The sequence below is a fragment of the Eptesicus fuscus genome, chromosome 14 (assembly GCF_027574615.1).
Source record: "Eptesicus fuscus isolate TK198812 chromosome 14, DD_ASM_mEF_20220401, whole genome shotgun sequence".
NCBI classification, from domain to species: domain Eukaryota; kingdom Metazoa; phylum Chordata; class Mammalia; order Chiroptera; family Vespertilionidae; genus Eptesicus; species Eptesicus fuscus.
In genome coordinates, this window is record NC_072486.1 from 48401123 (window position 1) to 48414904 (window position 13782).

General features: G+C 36.0%; 1 protein-coding gene and 1 non-coding gene across 2 annotated transcripts in view; one reads left to right on the top strand and one right to left on the bottom strand.

Moving 5' to 3' along the window:
• CNTNAP2 (contactin associated protein 2) overlaps positions 1-13782 on the bottom strand; it is a 1332959-nt gene that overhangs the window by 419217 nt on the left and 899960 nt on the right. The gene's annotated exons all lie outside the window — the stretch shown is intronic.
• LOC114227230 (U7 small nuclear RNA) lies at positions 12879-12941 on the top strand. Its single transcript, XR_003613294.1, has one exon. It is a non-coding gene; the product is annotated as a U7 small nuclear RNA (small nuclear RNA).

Genomic DNA, 13782 nt, shown 5'->3' on the forward strand with positions numbered 1-13782 from the left:
CCTTGCCTATCATTTCTTTTGCTCACAAAGTGGCTGCATTCTACACACTGGGCTTGGGAAGGGCTGGTGTGTGTGCAACGATGAGCTCTAGAGAAGAGTGGAAGTCCAACCACTGAATCAAGGAAATGCACACTCTCTCTTCTTTAGAGCTGAGAGGGCCGGATTGAGTGCTCAAGCTACAGGAGAGGATGGTTTTTATTCCATTGGTGAAAGTGATGCTGGAGAAGTCTGTCTCAAAACCACTGTGTTTTATACTTTACTTTTAAACTTTATTTTCATGCTACATTTGAAAAGCAGACATTGACCTTTCCTCTGTCATTACCCACCTAAGGAAATACACAAAGAAAGACATGAATGTTGTAATGGGGAAAACAATCCCCACCGCCCAAATCCCTACAAATCTCTAGTGCTCAGCACCTCCTATGGATGACCACCATGAGACTGTTACAAGTGGGCAAAGCGTTCTATTCTGCAGCTGTATTTTTCTGTTTATTTCAGAGCATGTGTTTCTCCCCAGCATTGCTCATTTCAGTAATATATGGTTTCAAAGACACAATTTCATGCAGATGCAGGAGAAATAGAACAACAAATTCAAAGCGCATCTTGCCATCAGTCTTTTGATGAAAGTGCCCTTTCACAAGAGGCAAACATAACACTTCTGGCATCTCCTAACCAGACTTAACACACACTAGATTGCTGCATTTTTACAGCAGGATCGTGTCTGTTCTTGTTTAAAATTGTTCTGACCTTTGAAAACAACAACAACATTCTATCTTTCTCCAGAATTAGTAAACCAAACTAAAATTGGAAGGCGAGTTTGTCGTATCTGAATGGCACCTGTCAGAATCTCAGCAAATATTCTCTTGGCAATTGCATTTTGCTCCTGGAAAGAGCTGCTTGGTGACCCTGAGTCTGCGTGCCAGCTTAGTGCCGATTATGCCTTCCCTATCACACCCGCAGTCCACAGGACAGCTCCTCCAGCCAACAGCGGAGAACTTGTTTTCTCACATGGAACCATGGTCCCAGGAGTGCCATTCACTCTGGGAAAGAAGCTGTCAGAAATCTCCATGTCTATCAATTTGCTTCTTTGCACGTTGAAAGCACCTGAAATTACAATGTTCAGAAATGTACCCGACATTGTGTTAGGGTGACCCGCTAAGGATTGTGAAATTACAGCTTACTAGATCTTGGAGGACAAGACCAAGGGCCTCTTTAAGAACAACGAAGGTCAGTAATAAATCCACACAAGTGTGTGCCATTGGGAAAACCTTAGCAGAGTAAATGCCAAGGATAGTAAACCACCCAGAGTGCAATTTGCAAGGATAACAAACATCTTAATTGAGCCTTGTTAGAAGAAAGATGGAGGCAATAATATTAAAACATTGAAACTGAGCCCAGAAATTTCAGTTCAGTAAAAATTAATTTAATAATATTATGGCTTGTCACCATCCAACCTAAAAGAAAACTATCTAATATGTATGTTCTCAAAATGATTTGACATGTGTTGTCCTATTCTTTCCAGGATGAAATCAAAGTGATTTTTAAAGGTTCTAAAATAATCTTTTTCACTCATAAAAAACAAAGAAATATTTGAGACTGACAATAATGGGCTAAGTTTAATTCATTAAACTTGAATGAATTACTCTCCAAATCTACATAAGTATTTGCTAAAAAGAGAAAAATATAGTTAAGGGTTTTGAAGATTGCTATATATTTGGACAAATAATGAATAGCAACTTCATTTGTTGGAATGCAAACACATTTAAAAAATCAAATTACTACCAAATGATTAAAACGTAAGTGATTTGTAAGAGAAATTGGCTTGTGGGAAAGCTGAGTCAAATACCTACTTGTTAGATGCTAGAGGACAAGAATTAACCTTGATTTGAAGACCAAATCATCATCATCACCATCATGATCATCATCATCAACAACACTTATTGAATCATTACTATGTATCCAGCTCTAAGCATTGTACAAACATTATCTCACATATCTTTAAAAAATAACCATGTTACAGTTGAGGACATTGAGGCCCAGAAAAGCCCAGTAAATGCAGAACTGGGATTTGACTGATTCCTAAATTTAGGCTCTTAAACTCCAAATAAGAATTTCACAGTGGGACAGTTAAATAAGGAAAGGATTATTATGTAGTGTGATATGTGTTACAAAAGAGCATGCTTGGGATGAGTAGAAGCTTTTACCATGTCAAGAAGAAGCACAAGGATGATAATTTTCCAATAAGAAATTTATTAAAATATTACTTTATATAGGCCCTGGGACAAACAATGATTTTCTAAGCAGCCCTAAAAATATTGGATTGTGGTGATAGTTGTGCAGCTCTATAAATTTACCAATTTATAAATTTTCCTTTAAGAGTAAAAAATTGATAAATTTCCTCAAAATTAAGAATTTGTTTATAAAAAGTCACCATTAAAAGAGCAAAAAATGAAAGCTACTGATTGATAAAGATATTTTCAATACATGTATATGGCAAAGGACTACTATCCAGAACATATTAAAAATGCCCATAAATCAATAAGAGAAAGGCAAATAATCCAATTAAAAATAAGACAAAAATGCTAAAATACGTAATTTACTAGAGATAATTTCCAAATGACCAATAAACATATTAAAGGGTACTCAATCTCAATATCCATTAGGTAAATGAAAATTATAAGCATAGGTAGATACCATTATACTTCCACTAGAATGGATAATATAAACAATACTAGCAATGTAGAGGAACTGAAATTCTCATCCATTGCTCACAGGAGTATAAATTGACTGACCTGAAAAACTGTCACTTATGTCTACTCTGTAACCCCAATGTTATACATTTGGGTATATATCCACAAAAAAATGTATGTCTAGGTCCACAAAAGTATGTACATGTACTTTCATAGTAGTTTTATTCCTAAGAGCTCTAAACTAGAAATAATTTGAATGTCCACCAATAAGAAAGTGAGGCCCATTAATAAAATGGAATTTTACAAATTAATAAAAAAGAACACTTAAGCATGAGTGGATCTCACAGATATGCTGAGTGAAAAAGAACAGATCCAAAAGATATACACCAAATGATTCAATTTTTGTGCGTTTCAAGAACAGGCAAAACTAATTTATGGGGCTACAGGTCAAAATAGTGGTTACCCCTAGGGGTATTGACTAGAAAGGGCCATGAGGGAACCTATAGCATGCTGGAAATATTTCATAGCTTGATCTGAATAGATGGTGCATATGTTTGTATACAAGATATATGTATACAAACATATATATTTTAATAAGACTAATAACATAATACATAAAAAGATAACCACAAAAGTATGTATTATGTATATATTCAGAGGCCATGACTTTTAAAAAATTGAGGTATAATGTATTGAAATATAAATTTGCAGATCATATAATTAACTCATTTTAAGTACACAATTCAATGATTCATAGTAAACTTGTAGAGCTATGTAACCATCACCATAATCTAGTTTTTGAGTATTTCCATCACCTCCAGGCTCATTTGTTCCTGTACCCCCAGACCCAGAGCTTTCTCTGTCTAAAGAATGGTCTTTTTGGGGTGTATCATATAAATGGACTTACATATGTGACCTTTTTTTGTTTGACTTCTTTCACTCAGAATATTACTGAGGTTCATGCACTGTAGCACGTATCCATATTTAGTTCCCTTATATTACTGAGTAATATTCCATTGTACAACTATACCATAGTATGCTTATCTATTCACCGGTTGATGGGCACTTGAATTATTTTTTGCTATGATTTTTACACCTAAAAGTAATTCATTTTTCTCAAAATAAAACAAAGCATATCTTTCTTAGAGATTCTATTCTTTGCAATGAAAAATAAAACATCCCCATATGTCACAATGATACCATTGTAATTATCCCAGTTATTAATTATTTAACAGGAAAGAAATAAAGGGAAGACTATAAAATATGGGCATGCCATTTGTGCAGCTTTGCCAGGAAGCTGCAGTTTAATACTCCCCAGGCCTGTTCCCTGCAGATAGCTGGGAGAAGGGACTGGACAATAGACACATGCCTGGTAAGGTTGGAATGATGTAGGGAAGGTGATTTTCAGTCACACTGGGAAGCAGATCTTTGGCTGGAATAGGTGTGGCCACTGCAAGAGTGCAAAATAGGAGATACATAAACGCCTAAACAAAGGGAGTTCCCTCTCTTGGCCCTCTTATGCTCCTGGCTTTCTTGTACCCCCTGCATTCACCTACATGGCTCATGGCCACATGGACTCCACTCAATGGACTAGTAGATTACAACTAGCCTGATGCTCTGTGGGACTCAGCTCTACCATGGAACAGAAATTCTGGACTTTGCTTTTAGCTCTGCTGATTCCCCAACTGCACATTTTCCAGGACTTGTTTAAGGTAACTGGGACTTTGCAAACCGAGGGATATAACTTAACACAAGTAAAGCTTTATACTACATCTCATTCTCCTGTGGGGTCCTCTGGAAATCTTTATTCCAGCAGCGCCCCAAGAAACCCACTTCCACCACTGGACACCTCACTCCCTCTAACAGAGAAAGGCAGTCCATGCAATTTTCTGATAACAACCTTATAAAAATAAAAACCCTAAACTTCCCATTTAAAAAGATACCTAAATGATGGCTAGAAAATGTTACTCTGAGGCTGCAAGTGACATCAAATACTCAGGTCAGCCCTATCAGAATCGAGTGATGAAAAGCTTAGTGTTGGAATTAATGCAGGGGAAAGCCAAAACTCCCTACAAACTTTGCTTTTACCAGGGCCAGCCCAATAAATTTCTAATATGCATAAAATGGGAATATTTAAGCAGCCACCAAACACTGGAATGAGCCTGTCAACTCATTCTACCAATTTAGACTTTTCTTCTCACATTAAATTTCTTTTGAATGATTTGCTATTTTTAAAGTGTAGAACACTAAACATAAATAATCAAAGATTATACAATCATCAGCCGCTGCACAAGAAAAAAATAGACAATCAATATCTCTAATTGAGAATTAGGGAGGGGAAAACCCTTGTCAACTGTTCAAATAACAAAGGGTCTTGAGTATAACTAGCAGGAAGGCCTATTCACTGGGTTATTTATAAAAATTAATTTTCTAAATGTAAAATTTCTTAAAACTATGAAATTTGATAAATAGCTTTACCAAAAAATTCCATGGCATAGATTGATGACTGATAGAATATTAACTTAAGTTTCAAATCTTGGTTAAGTATTCTCTAGTTCCTTTATGTTCTTTTACATTATTTTTTACTCCTGGTGTATTAGTATTTCTCCATATGGTGTTTCTATTGTTTAGCTCAGTACTGGGCATGGTGGCCATTTACACGGATTGACTAATTGATTACTTCTCATTTATTCTGGGACCTGAGTAAGAAAGAAAAAGGATCTGAGAGTTGGCAGCCTGCAAATGACAGCCAGGCGGTGGAAAAAGCAAGATTCTGCAGAATACCAGCAATAATCAAGCAGGGTCACTCCATGATCTTGGTGAAACAAGACCAAAAAGGTAACTTCACATCTAAACACAAATAACTATGTGAACACAAAAATAAATAAATAAATAAATAAATTAATAAATAAATAAATAAATAAAATAAAAAATAAAAAATAGCCAAACAGCGCTCTCTTCTGGTTAACATGAGTGCAGACTGCCTCTTTCCCAATGACAGATCCCCCACCCCTCCACCCAAGTAGCAGGTCCTCTTTCCTCATCTCATAGGAAGAAGTACTAAGACACTGAACCAACACATTGTATCTATTTCCCATCAGCACACAATGCAGAACAAACCTTCACTTCTTTATACTCTCCCCCTAACAACCCAGTATCAGTTCAAACCCTATGATGTCCCCGCCAGGTCCTCATGGTGTGTACTCTCCTTCCCTGCAGCAGGCTCATAAACCTAACTTCCTTTCCTGTGTCCTTGGAGGTCTTCAGCTGTTGGGCATCCACAGACTAAACATATGAATACTAGTAAGTGCCCTACATTCAGGCTTTGTAGAAGGTATTATTTTGACCTCGTGACTTAATTAGAGCAAAGTAGGCAATGTTAGCAGCCATAGCTGGTATTTTTAAAAAACTGTAATTGTGGAGGCAAAGAAAGAAATGCTAATAATATTTATTTTACTAAATAAAATAAAACTCCAAAGTTTTGTAAAGCAGGCAAAATTTTTCAAATTTACCCATTATCTGGTATTACTGAAATAAGAGTGCTTAATACCTTTCTTGTTCTATAACGAGAAAAATAGCTTTTGTCCTCTCTTTGGTGGGATACACACACTCACAACCACACACACAAATGTTTTCATACAAATAAAAATTATTTTGACTTTGAGAGATATGAAGCATTCTAATCTACTTTTGAAATTAAGGAAAAGAAACATAAAGCTCTGAACAACAATAATAAGAATGATAATAAGAGAAAAAAGACAATGATTAAAGAAAAACAAAACCATAAACTTCAGTAGCAAATTAGACACCAAAGTAGAGTGAAAGAAAGACATATAAAAGAAAGTGGGAGAAGAAAGTGACATGAGAGAGTAGGACAAAAAGAGACAAGGAAGCATATTAAGACGCATGTACAAAGGAGAATGGAAAACACAGGGCACAGTGATCTGTTCTAGTAGGTTGCTGGGATTTCCTTGCGTCCCCCACCCCCACCCCCACCCCCTGCCCCACTCCGTGTATGTATGGTGGAATCTAGTTGATCTAGGTGGGTTTCAGTGTGGATAAAGTCAAATGATTCTCTGTTGGGTCACATGGTGATTTTTATTGTGTTGAAATTTAGCCCCAGGTGCACCCTGGAGCTTTATCCCTAACCTCCATCCTCTACTCTCATATACTAGGTATATCAATTAATAATGCGGATTTTGTATTCAAAGAAAACATGGTAATTTTGAGAGAAAATAAAAAGTGCTTTATTCAAAGTAATGTCCATCGCTAGCTACACATTTCCTCCATCTTTCAGGTAATTTGTGGATACCGTTCCAATAGAACTTTTCTTGTTTTGAGACAAGCCATTCAGAGACCCAATTTTCTTCTTCTTCGTACATTTTGAAGTGCTGCTCAGAAAGTGCTTGTGCCATCGATCAGAACAAGTGGTAATCCGAAGGAGCAAGGTCTGGTGAATACAGTGGGTGGGTTAATACTTCCCAGGCAAGATCTTTTAACATGTCTTTATCTGGTTTTGAAGTGTGCGATGGTGCGTCATCATGAAGCAGAATTACTTTGCCATGTCTTCTGGAACATTCTGGTCATTTCACAATCAAAGCCTGGTTCAAATCGATTATTTGTTGTTGACAGTGATCAGTATTAATAGTTTCACCTGGTTTTAGTAGCTCATAATACACCACGCCTTCCTGATCCCACCAAATGCAGAGCATTGTCTTCTTTCCGAAGTGATTTGGCCTTGCAGTCAATATTGATGGTTGACCTGGATCAACCCATGATTTTGTGCATGTGGGATACTCAAAATAAATCCACTTTTCATCACCAGTCACAATTCAATGCAAAAAAGACTTTTGTGCCCTTGAAGCAACATTTTACTGATGACTTTTTCGGTTTTCCATTTGTCTTTTGTTCAGTTGATGTGACACCCATTTTCCTTCCTTTAAAATCTTTCCCATTGCTTGTAAACAATCAGAAATTGTTTGCTGAGCAACGTTTAATCTTTCTGCAAGTTGTTTTTGAGTTTGACATGCATCTTCATTCAATAATGCTTATAATTGTTGGTCTTCAAACTTTTTAGGTTGACCTGGACGTTCTTTGTCTTTCACATTAAAATCATCACTTTTAAAGTGTTTAAACCAGCGTTCCTAAGTATCTTGAGATGGAGCATGTTCACCATAAGTTTCCCGAGGTATACGATGACTTTCAGCAGCACTTTTCTTTAAAATAATGAATTAAAACTTCCCGCACATGCTTTTTTTTGGCATGAAATTCATTTTTAAGCGTAAAAGTATTTATGATGTTAACACCTTCAGAAAATTTGACATATAAAGTTTTGAAGTTTGTTGTCAATACAACAAAAGAGCATACATATCAAATCGCATATATATCAACATATGTGTAACTCCATCTATTGAAAAAAATCCTCATTATTAACCAGTACACCTAGTATTTTATCCACGTCAAATACTTCTGAATTGTGTTGTTAACACAAAAAAATCCTCATTATTAACCAGTACACCTAGTATTTTATCCACGTCAAATACTTCTGAATTGTGTTGTTAACACAATTGTCTGCTTCTGAAGAAGGTAGAGGCACTTACAGGAACTGATGCCACAAACACACCAAGATGTAAATCTATTCCAGCTGCTGAAAGTATGTTATGCATTCTTGTTTATTTACTTTCCTTGTTTGTTCCTGCCCTGAATCTATTAACCTGAAACATTAAGTAGAGAGGATTTTGAAGCAAAGGGGACCTTTATGTTTCATATTTTTCTTGGATAATTTTTAAGGCTGCTAACAATACTCCCCACTCTTTTATTTTAACAAAGGTTTGTGCTTAGGTCCCTTGGTTATAAGGAGGCCAATTTATATAATTTAGATCTCTCTTGGAAACAGGCATTCCTATATATCAGGATGAAATTAGGATTTATCTTTCAATAGGTATACCAATAATACAACCAATAAGCATTATTGATAATCTAATGCCAGACTAGAATTTTTCTTATCACTTTTGTTTTATTGAATGTTCATATTTAGGCTTTGATCAGCACATACATTGGGTATTATCACTTCTTTTACTTGTTTATCAAAGACATGAAATATTTTTTGGCAGACAATACCTAACATGCTATATTTTTTGTTTTTACCTATTGTTTCACTTTTTTTTTTCATTGTTTGGATTTCAAATGAGAAGGATATCTATGGATATATTTAGGAGACATTCAGAAGACAGAAAATCATCCTCAATTCTGATTCTGTACTAAGATGGATTTGAGGGATGGATAAATTTATTTTATTTTTACTAATTTATAAATAAAAACATGCAAAGTATAATAAATTAAATCAAGATTTACTTTTTTCTTCTTTGTACATAATTTTGTGAAGTTGAATGCATGAGAAATTTGAACTAGAAATATCATCAACATTCCTTCCAAAAATCTATCATCATATATATTTATTGAAAGAGCTCATCATAAAACCTGCCCTCTACCCTTAGAAGCTAGATTGGTGAATCTTTATACCTCTAGATAAAAGTAAATGTGCTTCACAATTTAAAAAAGAAAACCATAAGAACATCACATCATAAGCATAAATCAAGTAATATTTATTCTCATTCACTTCTGCTGTTTTCTGATTAATAATGAATGATTTAAGACTTACATTTTCCTTGCAAATGGTGCTTGTGGGCTTCAAAAATATAATCAGCTGCTAAGATTAAGAACGGCAAAGTTGTATCTTATATGTGAATACTTGAAAGAAAAAAAGTCCAGAAAATATGTGGTATGATAGCATCAGAAATAGAGAAATTCCAAAAGAGCCAAGTAATGCCCCATAAATATTTCAGTCAATTGGGACACACAGAATGAGAAGACTTCTTTATTTCCCTGGGGCACCTGTGATAGTAAAAGACTGTAGGGTGGGTAAAGCCAGAATGAATTCTCTTCCTGCCTCTGTCACTAGCTTTTCCCCCTAGGTGTGGTGGTAATTTCAAAATCAGTTTCACTTATCTGAGTAAAAGAATTTAAAAATGCAGAAAAAAACTCTAAAAAACAAACAAAAAAACACACAACACACAGGGACATGGACATGTCAAGGCAGTTGCTCCAATCCAAGCAAGAAATCCAGCCCTGAAGGAGAGACGCCAGACCTTGGAGGATGAAGACAAAGACTGCTGAGCGGAGGAGACAGGGGATGGTCTGTAAAGGCTTGACCCAATAAATCCTTAAAGTACTCTGCTATGATTTCCCTCAGGTTCAAGGCACGACACTGCTGACAGGGACATATGTAAGCTTTGGAGGAGTAATATGACAGACATGAGCCCGAGAATAAAGACAGGATGAGCAAATGGGTCAAACAAGAATGGAGAAGCATGACTGAAGAAAGGAAAGTCTGCATACTGCAGTGGGAAGTTGATAACCTGTTGAAATAATCTCATTTGTGAGGGTGGCTGAAAAAGGGAGAGGAGTATCAAATGGGGTGGGGGAGGGGTAGCAGGTGAAGGTGGGGGAGGAAAGAATCAATAGACCTTCTGTCACTTCACTTCTTTAAGTCCCCTGTAAAGTGAAAGTTCATATTATGGTTCAAATGCAACAGTTCATGAAAAAGCACCTCGTAAAAGCCAAGTAATATCTATCTGGTATAGGGACAATTCACCTCATTGACATTCTTCCCCTAATGCAAATGACAGAAACAAAAAAGCGTAGATATTACATATAGAAGCCATAAGACTACCAAAAAATTGTGAGAACTAAAAAATGAATTCCATAAATTTGCAGGATAAAAAATCAATATACAAGAATCTGTTGTATTTCTATATATTAACAATAAACTATCAGAAAGAGAAATTAAAAGTCCCATTTACAATTGCATCAAAAAGAATAAAATATTTAGGAATAAATGTAACCAAAGATGTGAAAGACCTGTACACTGGAAACTATAAGACATGGATGAAGGAAACTGAAAAATACACAAATAAATGGAAATATATTTTATGCTTATGAATTGAAAAAATTGACATTAAAATGTCCATACTACCTAAAGCAATCTACAGATTCAATGCCATCCCTATCAAAATTCCAATGGTATTTTTCACAGAAATAGAACACCCAATCCTAAAATTTGTATGGAACTACAAAGACTCTGAATAGTGAAAGCAATCTTAAGAAAGAAAAAACCTAGAGGCATCACACCCCCTTATTTCAAACTAGATTACAAAGCTATTATAATCAAAACAGTTTGGTAGTGGCATAAAAAACAGACACAGAGATCAAAGGAACAGAATAGAGAGCCCAGAAATAAACCCATACATATAAGGCCAATTAATTTATGACAAAGGAGCCAAGAATATTCAATGGGAAAAGGACAGTGAATATTCTTTTCCATAAATGGTGCTGTGGAAACTGAACAGCCACATGCAAAAGAATAAAACTGGACCTCTATCTTATACCATACACAAAAATTAGCTCAAAATGGATTAAAGACTCGAACATGAGACCAAAAACCATAAATCTCCTGAAAGAAAACATAGGTGGTAAGCTCCTTGACACCAGTCTTGGCGATGATATTTTTTGAAAAGCAAAGGCAACAAAAGAAAAAGTAAACAAGTGGCACTATATCAAACTAAAAAAAATTCTGCATAGCAAAGGAAACCATTAACAAAATGAAAAGGCAACCTACTGAATAAGGGGTTAATACCCAAAATACATAAAGACCTCATACAACTCAATAGCACACAAAAATATGATAAAAAATTGGCAGAATATCTGAATAGATATTTTTCCAAAAAAGACATACTGATGGCCAACAGATACATGAAAAGATGCTCACATCACCAGTCATGAAGGAAATGCAAATAAAAACCTCACACCTGACAGTGGTTCTCAACCTTTCTAATGCCGCAACCCTTTAATAGAGTTCCTCATGTTGTGGTGACCCCCAACCATAAAATTATTTTCGTTGCTACTTCATAATTGTAATTTTGCTACTGTTAATGAATCGTAATGTAAATATCTGTGTTTTCCAATGGTCTTAGGCTCTACAGCAGCGGTTCTCTACCTGTGGGTCGCGACCCACAGGTTGAGAACCGCTAGCAGGGTTGCCTAAACATCTAACAGTTAGGATGTTTGTTATTACAAAGACAAGAAATAACAAGTGTTGGGCAGGATGTGTAGAAAAGAGAATCCTCATGCACTGTTTGTTGGAACGTAAATTGGTGCAACCACAGTGGAAAACAGTATGGAGGTTCTTCAAAAACTTAAAAATAGAACTACCATATAATCCAGAATTCCACTTCTGTGTATTTATACTAAGAAAAACACCACACTAACTTGAAAAGATATATGCATTCCTATGTTCATTACAGCATTATTTACAATAGCCAAGATTTAGAAACAACCTATGTGTACATTGATGAATGAATGGATTTAAAAATGTGATATATCTCCATGTATGTATATAATTAATATTACTTAGCCATAAAAATAATAAAATCTTGCCATTTGTAACAACATGAATGGACCTTGAGGGCATTATGCTAAGTGAAGTACGTTAGAAAAAGACAAATGTCACGTGATCTCACTTATATATAAAAGTAAAACAAAATAGGAGGAGATGTTCAGTTAGCTTCATGAAAAGGAAGAGTCTTGTGAAAAGGCCCTGTTGTCACACCTGGGGGTGAGCAAGAATCTATCTGCTCTTACCCTCTGAGAGGATACTGGGTCATGGCTAAAGCCACATGAGGATCCCATCCTCCTTTCATTCCATTTTCCAGTCTGGGTGATTTCTACCTATTTTCCTGGAAGAAAAGCATAATGTTTTCCTTGGATATTCTAGCTGTGATATAAACAGAAGTGGGCTCCAAGAATGGACAGAATTTATGTATAAGAATAAAAGTTGCTACATATAAAGATATGCTTTTTTGGGGGAGAGGGGGGACTATATATTGAGTACAAAACTCACTCTGGCACAAGATTTCGGTTTGGGGGTCCCAGCTCTGATGCCAGTGAAATGGTATCTCAGCTTTCCTGATGCAGAGACTAAAACTAACTGGTGAAGCCACCACCATATTAACACCTGAGCTTCTCTTCCCAACCCGGCATGGTGGGGATACATAGGCAGGCCTATTCCTATGTGATCAGCCTTGCCATCAAGTCCTAGAACTGCACAGCAGTCTAAGAATTTCCCTACCCTAGTGCTTACAGCTCTTTTTGAATTTGTCCAGCAGGTCTTCAGGCTCGTACCGGAAGGCCCAAAAAAGAAAAAAAAAAAAAATTTCCCTACCCAATTCCCTTCCCCTCCCCTCTCCTTCCCTCCCTCCCTCTACATGGTCAGATCAGCTTCATGGTCTCAGACTTTCCCAGCCTCCTCCAACTTCTTTACCTTCTTTCATTCCCAGGCAAATACCTTAAATCTTTTGCACATCTCATCTTGTCTTCCTGTCTGCTTCTCAGAGGACCCAAACTAACCACCAGTTCTGCCATTTACTACCGCGTGACCCTGACATCTAACATACTTTTGCCTCACTCTCCATCTCCACATCTATTAAATAGAGGTAGTGTAATGCCTATTTCATAGGATGGTTGCGAATTGGTTTTTTTTTTTATGCTTCCTTTAGTACTAGCAAAGTACTTAGCACAGGTTAGTTGCTGAAAAAATATTTATTGGATGACTTGAAAAATAAAAGATCATAATAATCAATTAAAATAGGTAAGCTGATGAAATATAAAATACTGTAGGCTAAATTTTAAGCCAATATAAAATTGGGTCAGACCTATTTATACTTGACATAAAATTATTAGCCTCAATCTATGGTTTCACAATCTCTGTCCTCAAGCAAGAAGACCAGAAAAGGAAAACCATAACTGGTTAGTACTCAGGGAGACTTGTATTCCCTCTAGATCAAATTTGAAATGCTCATTCTCTTAACACGTTAACCTGGAGTTTTCTCCTTTTATCATATTCTTAAATCTTTTTTTTTTTCTTCTAAATTTATACTGTTTGGGGACCTAATCTGAAAGCAGGACCTCATGACCAAACCATACATTTTCATCCTACTTTATACATTTGATGTGTGTTTTAATAGACTTGTTTTCA